Here is a 10,662-nt window from a genome sequence, read left to right as displayed (position 1 = left end):
AAACATCCGGGAAGTCTGGCAAACTTCAAGTCAATACAGGAGACTGGCTCCTGTGGCCAGAAGTGGAAGAGGCCCAGGCCTGGTGTCTCGGAGGAGCCGAGCTGCTTAGCCCAGCTTCTGGGTAAACATGTCAGATGCTTCACGTCTGAGCAGAAGCGAGTCCGTGCTGAGCCAGCTTGGGAGCCGGCCCCGCCTCCCGGGGACCTTTGGAAACTATCACGTCATGCTCTAAGAGATTCCCCAAGATGTGGGCCCCCATCGCCCTTCTTTGGCTTTTTTCCTTGACCTTGTCCTTAACAGAAACCCACCTTTCCTCTCTGAAAGAGAGCCAGGCCCGAGTGTTCCAGATACAGAAAGTCCAGAGCAAAGATCAGTATAAGCCGAGTGTGCAGAGATCCAGCCTCGGCAGGTCACCATCTCTGTGGTTTGTCCACAGAGGAGCCAAGACGTTGCATTGACCTCCACTGTCCAGTGCTAGCCATGTGACAAGAAGCCAGATCCCAGGATGTCCAAGAACTAGCCACAGACTACGCGTTAGAGAAATGGAGCAGCCTCCCCACCCTGATACTTTGCTCCCTCGCCCTGAGCCGGTGGCCTCTCCAGCTCCTCCCCATCACAAGACCGTCAGGAGCACCCCAGAGTTAGCCCAGATGAAGCATGGTAAATGGTGGCAACCATACGGAGCTTGGAGCTGGGGCTCTGAATGGTACCGAGGTGGGCATCTCTGCAGCCCCTAACAGCTTGATGGCTACCACAGGCACGCCTTCAGCACTATCCACGCCACAGGTCCAGAGAGCCACCGGAAAGCCCTCTATGGTAGTGATGGCAGTGTTGGCCCCAAGTGTGAGAGCTGGCCTTGCTCCTCTGCCAGTGACACACGTCCAAGCGAATGGCCACGCTGGCTCACAGAGCACCCCAACAGGAACCAATAGCGCCTCTGCCAGCAGCCCCACCATCCAGGCTCTGCCCACACCTTCTGGAATTGCTCCAACATCCCGCTCACTGACCCCAACAAAAGGCCATCAAATCCAGAAATCCCTACGACCACCCCATCCCCAGTTCCCTTCAGCTCCAGAACGTCAACAGAAGCATTCATGAGCACCCTCACCATCTCCACCAGCACAAGCGCGAGGAGTCCCCCACCAAACCAGAACCAGCACCATTCCCCTCTCAACTGACAGACCCCAAAGTGACGTCAACCACTGTGCCAACCACGGTTGCCCAGGCCACAGAGACTCCAGGCACTTCACAGACCACAGTAAGAGTTCTCCCCCAAACCACCCTAAGCTCCATGTCCCCCAGAGTCACAGCTGAGAGCTCACCCACAACGTCCCAAACATCCATACAGACGGTCACAGAAAGCCAGTACATATGGATCGCTACTTCCCTCTTCACCCAATCCTTAGTCAATAAAAACTTACCGTTGGCCATGCTCTTGGCGGGCACCATATTCTTCATCACTGTCCTGGTTCTGTTGGCCATGCAAGCATACCAGAGATACAAGAAGAAGGACTACACCCAAATGGACTATTTAATCAACCGGATGTACGGATGTACGCAGACGTCCACGCGGCCCCTCTTTGTGGGAGGAACATTCAAGTCTGCAAACATTTCCTCCTTTTTCAGTTGGCCTATAAACCAGACGAAGTGCTTACAAATTAATTTGGTGCAATTTAGGAGAAATGCCAGCTACTTAAAAGGATTTAATTTATATCTAATTCCATTATCACTAAAGAATTGCTGCTTCATTTATCATTATTATTTTTTTTTCTTTTTGGAGGGCAATTGGGTTTTAAGTAACTTGCCCAAAGTCACACGGCTAGGTTTTTTGTTTGTGTGTGTTAAGTGTCTGAGGTCGAATCCGAACTCAGGTCCCAGGGCCAGCACTCTACTCACTGCGGCACCTAGCAGCCCCCATTTTTCATTATTTTAAAAATCATGTTGACCAAGGGTAGGGCCAGGCCAGCAATCATTGTGCCAGATCAGGTGGTGCTTCCAGAGCCCTACTGGTTACCTCCTCTTGTTCTATTATTTTTAATGTCATGATCAGAATGGCAACAACCAAGTTTGTGGGGTTTCTGATGGACTTTTTTCCGAGCTTAATTATATTTCTGTAATACAATGTGATGCCAAGCTTCATTGAAGTCAGATCCTTTTGGAGATGTATAATGTGTAATACGGTTTATTTTTGTAAACACTCATTTAATAAAACATGATGTCCTGAAAAAAAATGTTTCATTGGCCCCTTTTTATTTTAAGCACTCCCTGTCATTAAAAAATGGAGAGAAAGAAAAACATCATCTTGTAATAACCAAGTATAGTCAAGCAAAATGAATCCATACAGTGACTATGCCCCCAAATATGACACGTTTTGCCCTTTGTCAGGTCCATCAGCTTTCTATCAGGGTTAATATGCTTCCTCACAGGTCCCCAAGAGACATGGTTAGTTAGTATTTTTATCCAAGTTCTGAAGTCTTTTAATTTTTTTTTATTATAACTTTGCTGTCCATGTGCAAATTATTCCCCTGGTTTTACTCCCTTCGCTCTTTGTTCATACTATTCAACATTCTCTGACATCTTTCATTTTTTCTAATGGCATAGTAATATACTGTTACATTTATATGCAACAGTTTATTCAGCCCTTCCCTAATTGATGGACACCCCCTCTTAGAGTTTAGTTATTTACACTTATTTCTTTTTCTGTCTTTTAATTTCCCCCTTTAAGATCAGAAATCTTGCTTTGCCTGTGACCATTCCTTCCCCTGCAATATCCTCCTCATTACTTCCTCCTTTACCTACTTGTTTTTCTGTTGATTTTGACATATTTTACACCAAACATTTGCGTGTGTGTGTATGTATGTATGTGTGTTTTCCATCTTACTTAATCCATTTCAACTGAGTGAGATTTCTGATTCCTCTTCCTTTCACCCTTTCCTTCATGTGTTTATGCTCTTCTCCATGTGATCCAATTATGAGAAATAGCAACCTTTTTCCTATACTAGTAAATTCTGCCTTTTGTCCTATCTTCCCTTTGCCTTCTTCAGACCCTAAGAACAGGACCAATCTGCCCCTAGATCCTCTGTTTTTCTTATATATCTCCTTTAATACCTTTTTACATTTGTTTTATTTTTTTAAATTAATTTTATTTTCAGGTTTGCATTCTTTCTTCTACCTTCTCCTCCTGAACTCTATTGAGAAAGCAAGAACAATAAAATCTTTTATAAATATGTGCAAGCAAGCAAAACAAATTCCCACATTGACCATGTCTAAAAAAAAACAAACCTTAATCTGGACTGAGTCTATTATCTCTATATCTGGAGGTAGGTAGCATGTTTGACTCATGAGTCATCTGGTCTGACTTGGTCTTTGTGTTAATATCTTTGGAAAACATATTTCTAGAGGGACATTTGTTTCTTTCCCTCTCTTATAGGAGGTTCTCAACTCTTTTTGTGCCAAAGATCCTCTTCTTGCTTTCTTGCTGTAACTATCATGTCTAGTATGATACTGAATAGTAATGGTAATAATGGACATCCTTGCTTCACCTCTGACCTAATTGGAAAGACTTCTAGTTTATTCACATTATGGATAAGGTTTGCTTTTGGTTTTAGATAACACTCATCATTTTAAGAAAAAGTCTATTTATTCCCATGTTTTCTAGTGTTTTTTTTTTAAAAGAGAAATGGCTGTTATATTTTCCCAAAAGCCTTTTCTGCATCTTTTGATATAATTGTATTTTTTTTGTTTTTATTATTGATATAGTGAATTATGCTTATAGTTTTACTAATATTGAATCACATTTACATTCCTGATATAAATTCCACTTGGTTATAATGTATAATCTTTGTGCTATATTGCTGTAACTTCCTTGCTAGTATTTTATTTACAAAATTTTACATTACTATTCATTAGGGTGAAGAGTCTATAGTTTCCTTTTTCTGTTTTTACTCTTCCTGGTTTAGGTATCAAAATCCTATTTCTGTCATAGAAGGGTTTTGATAAGACTCTTTTACCTAATTTTTAAAAAACAGTTTACATAGTATTGGAATGAATTATTCTTTAAATGTTTCATAGAATTCACTTGTAAATTCATTTGGTACTGGGGAATTTTTCTTAGAGAGCTCATTTATGGCTTGTTCAGTATTTTTCTATGATAAGATTATTTAAGCATTTGATTTCTCTTCTGTTAATGTAGGTAATGAATATTTTTATAAATATTCATCCATTTCATTTATACTGTAAGTTTTATTGACATGTAATTGGGCAAAATATCTCCTAAAAAGAGCTTTAATTTCATGTTCATTGGTTTTGCATTCACCCTTTCATTTTTGTGAATAGTAATTTGGTTTTCTTTCTTTTTAAAAAAATTAAATTAGCCAATGGTTTATTTATTTATTGTTGTTCCTCCCTCAGCTCACAGAAAACTAGTTATATTTATTGGTCCAATGCTTTTTAAAAATTTTTCAATTTTACTAATCTCTGGATTTTAAGGATTTCTGTTTTGTTTTTAATTGGTTACCTTAAATTTCTTCTTGTTCTAGTTTTTTTTTAAATTTGCATGCCCAATTCATTGATCTACTCTTTTTGTCTTTTCTTTTTCTTTTTTTTTAAAGAAATTTCTTTTATTGATTGATTGATTGCTTTTTGGAGGGGGGGAAGGTAGGGCAATTGGGGGTAAGTGACTTTCCCAAGGTCACATGGCTATTTTTTGTGCTAAGTGTCTGAGGCCGAATTTGAACTCAGGTCTTCCTGACTCCAGGGCTAGTGCTCTATTCACTGTACCACCTAGCCGCCCCTTTCTCTCTTTTCCTGGTGTAAGCATTTAGAGATATAATTTCCTCCTAAGTAGTTTTGTCTGCATCTCACAAATTTTGGTATGTTGTCTCTTTATTATCATTCTCTTCATTGAAATTATTGATTGTTTCTATGAATTGTTTTTTGACACACTCATTCTTTAGGATTAGATTATTTAGTTTCCAGTCAATTTTTAGTCTATGTGAAGCTCTTTATTAAATGTAATTTTTATTGTCTTATGGTCTGAAAAAAGGTACATTTAATATTTTTTGTTTTTCTCCATTTGTTTGTGAGATTTTTCTACCCTACTACACAGTCAATTTTGGTGAAAGTACCAAATGAAGCCGTGAAAAAGGCACAGTCCTTTCTCTTCCCATGTAATGTTTTCCAGAAGTCCATCATATCTAACTTTTCTAAAATTCTGTTCATCTCCTTAAATTCTTTCCCTCTAGAGGGATAAGTTGAGGTCCTCCACCAGTATGTTTGTCTATTTCCTCTTGTAATTAATTTAACTTTTCCTTTAAGAAATTGGATTCTTGTCATTTGTTGAATATATGTTTACATTATTATTATTATTTTGTTGTTATATTATTATAACACAATAGAATTATATTATAATTATGATATGGTATATTGTTATATAATAATTATATATTGTTATTATTTCATTGTCTATTGTACCTTTTAGCAAAATGTAGTTTTCCTGATTATCCCTTTTAAGTAATTCTAATTTTGCTTTTGCTTTGTCTGCAGTCATGATTCTACCCCTGCCTTTTTTACTTCAGCTGAAGCATGATAGATTCTGCTCCAGCCCCTTATTTTAACTCTCTATATGTCTTTCTATTTCAAGCCTGTTTCTTGTAAACAATATATTGTTGGATTCTAGTTTCTAATCTTTTCTTCTATTTGTTTCTGTTTTATGGGTGAATTCATCCCATTTACATTCATGACTGCTAACTATGCATTGCCTTATATCCTATTCACTTCTCTTTCTCTTTTTTTACCCTGTCCCCTCCTCAAAGATCTGTGTAACTTTTTATCACTGCCTCCTTTAAACTACCCTCACTTGTAGTCATTCCCTACCCCCACCTCCCCAAATCCCAACCCCTTCTCTTTGTCCTTCCTTCTCCCACTTGCTTGTTAGATAATATGAATTTCTATACCCAAGTGTCTCTGTCTCTCTCTCTCCTTACCAATTTGAAATATTTCAGAGGAGAATGAGGTTCAAGCATTTTCCATACTCCTTCATTTTCCCCTCCAATGTGAAAACTCTTCCTTTTGTGCTTCATTTGTATGAGATAATTTTCTCCATTTACTCTCCTTTTTCATCCTTCTCTCAATATAGCTCTCTACCCTTCCATTCTTTTTTTGAGATCACTCCAACATAATAGACTTACACCCACATTTCCTGTCTAAGAAGACTCCTTCTAACTACCCTAATAATGATAAAGTTCTTAGGAATTATATGTAGCATCTTCCCTTATTATGTTTTTATGTTTCTCTTGCATCTTGCTTTTGAATACCACATTTTCTACTCAGCTCTTGTCTTTTCTTCAGGAATGATTCAAAGTCCTCGATTTCATGGAATATCCATCTCCCCCCAACCCACACTTTACCCCATCACCTTTGATGACTATATTCAGTTTTTCTGGATTGTAATCTTGATTGCAATCCATCTCCTTTGTCTTCTGGAATATCATTCCTAGTCCTCTGTTCCTTTATAGTGGTAGTTGCTAAGTTTTGTGTGATCCTGACTGGTTCTATGATATTTGAATGATTTCTTTCTGGCTGCTTGTAGTATTTTCTTCTTTTTTTCTCCTCTCTTTTTTATTTTTTAGTTTACATCATTCATTTTCACAAGATTTTGAGTTAAAAATGTTCTCCCCATTTTTCCCCTACCCACCACCCCAAAATATCGATACCACTGAATATCCCCTCCCCCAATCTGCTCTCTCTCATATCTTCCCCCATCCCCCCTCTGACTTTCAGCAGGGCACTGTTGATCTCTATGCCTCAGTGCCTGTATAGCTTATTTACCAGTTGCATGTAAAGTAATAGTACATATATTTTAAACATTTGATTTTAAAACTTTGAATTCCAGATTTTTTCTCTTCCTCCCTTGTCAGCCACCTTACTGGGAAGATAAGCAATTCAATGTAGTATTTTCTTCTTGACCTGGGAGCCCTGGAATTTTGGCTATAATATCCCAGGGATTTTCATTTGAGGATCTCTTTCAGGAGATAATCAGTAGATTCTTTCAATTTCTACTTTACTCTCTGGTTCTATGATATCTGGGCAGTGTTTCTTTATAATTCTTGAAATGTGACATCTAGGATTTTTTAAAATGATGACTTTCAGGTAGTCAATAATTCTTAAATTATCTCTTCCTGATCTTTTTTCTAGGTATTTTTTTTTTCCTGATGAGAAAGTTCACATTTTCTTCTATTTAGAAAAAAAATTTGCCTTTGTTTTTATTGTTTCTTGATGTCTCATGGAATCATTAGCTTCCATTTGATCAATTCTAATTTTTAAGAAGTTATTTTCTTCAGTGAGGTTTTGTACCTGTTATCAACCTGTTCATTCTCTTTTTGTAATTTTTTTCTATTTTTCTCATTTCTTTCCCAAAATTTCCTCCACTGTTCTTATGTGATTTTAAAACTCCTTTAAAAAAATAATCTCTTTAGCTCTTCTTGGAATTTTTGTCAGGTGTCCAACTGAATTTTTCTTTGAGGCTTTCCTTATAAATATTTTTAAGTTGCTATCTTCTTCTAAATTCGTGTCAAGCTTTTTTATGGTCAGGTTCCTTCTGTGTGGCTTGCTCCGTTTCCTTTGAATTTTATGTTTGAGTTGGGTTCTGGCAAACATGGCTAGGCTGAACTTCTCTAGCTCAATTAGGAACATGTAGATTTTTGGTAATTTCTAGGTGGTATGATCTGAGGAGAGTTCTGGTCATTGCCCAAATTGCCCAGACTGCCAAATAGCACCTGGTCCTACATGCAAACCTAGCAGTGGAGTCTCCTGGAATCTCTTTCTGACTCTGTATGTTCAGTTGCCTTACCATCCCTGCATGTTGGGTATGCCTCATGCTCTTGATGCTGATATTACAGTTGCTGCCTCCAAGGCCTGTGGACCTTGCAACTTCTACTGTAACCCATGAACTGTGCTCTGAGCCAGTTCCCACCTTGATATCCACAGACCTCTCCTTCTGTCTATCCTGAGCTGGAACAGACTCACTCTGACTTTTTGTTAGTTTTTTGCTCAGAATTCAATTTGGCATTTTCTGTGGTTATTTTGTAAGAGAGGTTTTAGGGAAAGTTTGACAGGTATGACTTTTCACTCTGTCATTTAGACTCACTTGATTTTTTGTTATGTAGTTCTTTTCATTTACATTGTTTTAGTTACTGTTTTTACTGTTTTCTTGGCTTTGCTTACTTCATTCTTTAGTAGTTCATATATATCTTTCCATGCTTTTCTTATGTTTTTCACACATATAATTTTTTATCTTTTTGCTTTTTTTTGGAGGGGGGAAGGCAGGGTAATTGGTGTTAAGTAACTTGCCCAAGGATATGGCTAGTTAAGTGTTAAGTGTCTGAGGCCAAATTTGAACTGAGGTCCTCCTGAGTCCGGGGCCAGTGCTGTATTCACTGCCACCTAGTCACCCTTAATTTCTTATAGCACAATAATATTCATATGCCACAAGATTTGCTTATCCATTCCCTAGTTCATGGGCATCTACTTTGTAATTCTTTATTACAAAAAATGTTGCTATAAATATTTTGGTGTATATGGAGACTTTCTTCTTATTGATGGCTTTTTGGAGTATAAAACAGTAATGGAGTATCTGGATCAAAGGGTATGGAGCTTTAGTTTCTTTATTTACATAATTCCAAATGCTTTCTAAAATGGTTGTACTTGTTCTAATATTTTTCCTTGTCTCATGAAGTCATTGATTTTCTATTGGTCTCTTCAGGAAATTTCTTCTAGAGATTCCATTTCTTGGATAAGGTTTGCCACTTTCTCTTCTAAACTACTCATTCTCTCTCAAATACTTTCCTGGAGAGCCTTTGTTTGAATTTTTAAAATATTTGCTTAATTTCTTCTAGGTATTCATGTGATCTTTGTGGAAAATCCATTTTTTTCTTTAAGTCTCTGCTTGCAGTTGTTGTGGAGCTAGATTTTTTTTTGTTTTAAAATATATATTTTGTTTTCTCCCCAATTACATATTATTTGCTTTTTTTTTAAGTTTTGATACCAAATTCTATCCCTCCTTCCCTCCTTAGCGCCCTTCCTGAGACAGTAAGCAATCAGATATAAATTATACATGTGCCATCATGTAAAACATTTCCATTAGTCATTTTGTACAAGAATACTTGAATAAAAGATAGAAAGTTAAAAATATGCTTCAGTCTGTATTCAAACAATATCATTTCTTTCTCTTGAGGAGGATAATATGATTCATCATTAGTCCTTTAGGATTGTCTTGAATCATTGTATTGCTAAGACATTCATAATTCATTGAACAAAATTGCTGTTACTTGAATAGAACATTTTCCTTGTTCTGTCTGTGTGGAGCCAGATTTATAAGAAATTTTGATACTGAGTGATTTTTTTAAAAAATTACTGACCTCCATCCGGCCGGCCGGGGTGATGGTGCCACGGGCAGGCTGGGGCGAGGAGGCGGAGGGCATACGGCTCTAGCAGGGGGCTGTGCTTGTGGAGCCGCGGGTCCTGGGACCCAGGCCGGAACCTGATGGGCTGTGGCTGCTGCAGCTGAGCGAGGAGCGTGAAGGCTTCGAGGCCGGGGCACTTCCGCCTGGCGCTACAGGGCTCTGGGAGCCCCCCCCCCCTCCCCCCAAACTTTCAGTGGCCCCTGGAATCCGTGGCCTGCACCAACCGTAGCCCCTGTGAACTGGAGCTCCAGCCACCCAAGGAAGGGCTCCAGTTAGGTGTTCTGACCCTGTGCTTCCGTGATCCTCAAGACATCCAGCGCTGGAGGATCCTGCCCTTAGGGGCACATCCATTGCCAGTCCTGCCTCAGCCTCTGCCCCGGGCATTCTTCCCCACAGTATCTCCACACCACCTCCAGCTTCTGAGGCTGAGTCCCTGGGGAGCCCTCAGGATTTTTCTGAGAAAGAGGAGCTGGCGAACCATCTGACCCAGGCCATTTGTGGGGGAGAAGAACAGGGAGCAGCTCAAGCCGCAACTGCCCTGGCTCAGAGGCAAGTGCGTCTCAGCATCCTGCTCCAGGAGAGCTGCTTCCCACCAGGTCCCATCAGGGTGTGGGTCACAGAGAAGGATGCAGCAGCATCAGCTCACAGCTCCCTCTGGGTTCATTCTCACAGCACAGTAGCAGCCCCTACAAGAACAGGTGTTCAAAGAATACAGCTTCCCACCTCACGTGCAGCGCTGGGTGATATGATAGGTCGTTATTTGTTCTATGCCCGGAAGGAGCTTGGCCTCCTACAAGGTGCAGAAAGATGGAAACCCCACCTTCCTCTACCTGCTTTCTGGGCCCTGTGGGCCTCACACTGCTCGCCTCCAGGCCAGAGACTAGAGGCCAGCGAGAAGTCAAATGCGGAGATCAGCTCCCTCCTCACCCAGCAACCAGGGCTTCCCCAAGCCTCGAGTCCTGCCCCCACCAACCTTTCTGGATGCCTGCAAGTCGGCTGGTCCTGCTCTTCCTGCACCTTCATCAATTTCCTGGACGACCAGAGTGCGAGATGTGCATCCAGAACAACCAGCTTTCCGAAGCCCCCAGCCAGAGGCTTCTGCTTAACAGTCCCCAAAGATTACAAGGCGGGGAGAGGACATGATCTCCCCAGCATCGGGTCCCTAGATGCCTCCCCTCACCTGTTCAGCGAATTTTCCTGA

The 10,662-nt window shown here is 40.1% G+C and overlaps 2 pseudogenes; both read left to right on the top strand.

Annotated features, from left to right (window-relative positions):
- The first annotated feature begins 127 nt into the window (after positions 1 to 127).
- Positions 128 to 7,948, top strand: LOC138170278 (uncharacterized protein C11orf24 homolog; annotated as a pseudogene).
- A 1,490-nt stretch (positions 7,949 to 9,438) lies between these two features.
- LOC138170152 (sharpin-like) lies at positions 9,439 to 10,662 on the top strand (annotated as a pseudogene).

Source organism: Petaurus breviceps, unplaced genomic scaffold (genome assembly GCF_028583685.1).
Source record: "Petaurus breviceps papuanus isolate PSGF00001 unplaced genomic scaffold, PetGlider_PUasm1.0 38, whole genome shotgun sequence".
Lineage (NCBI taxonomy): Eukaryota > Metazoa > Chordata > Mammalia > Diprotodontia > Petauridae > Petaurus > Petaurus breviceps.
Note: the sequence above shows the minus strand (reverse complement) of the source record. Positions and strands in the feature narration are given on the sequence as shown.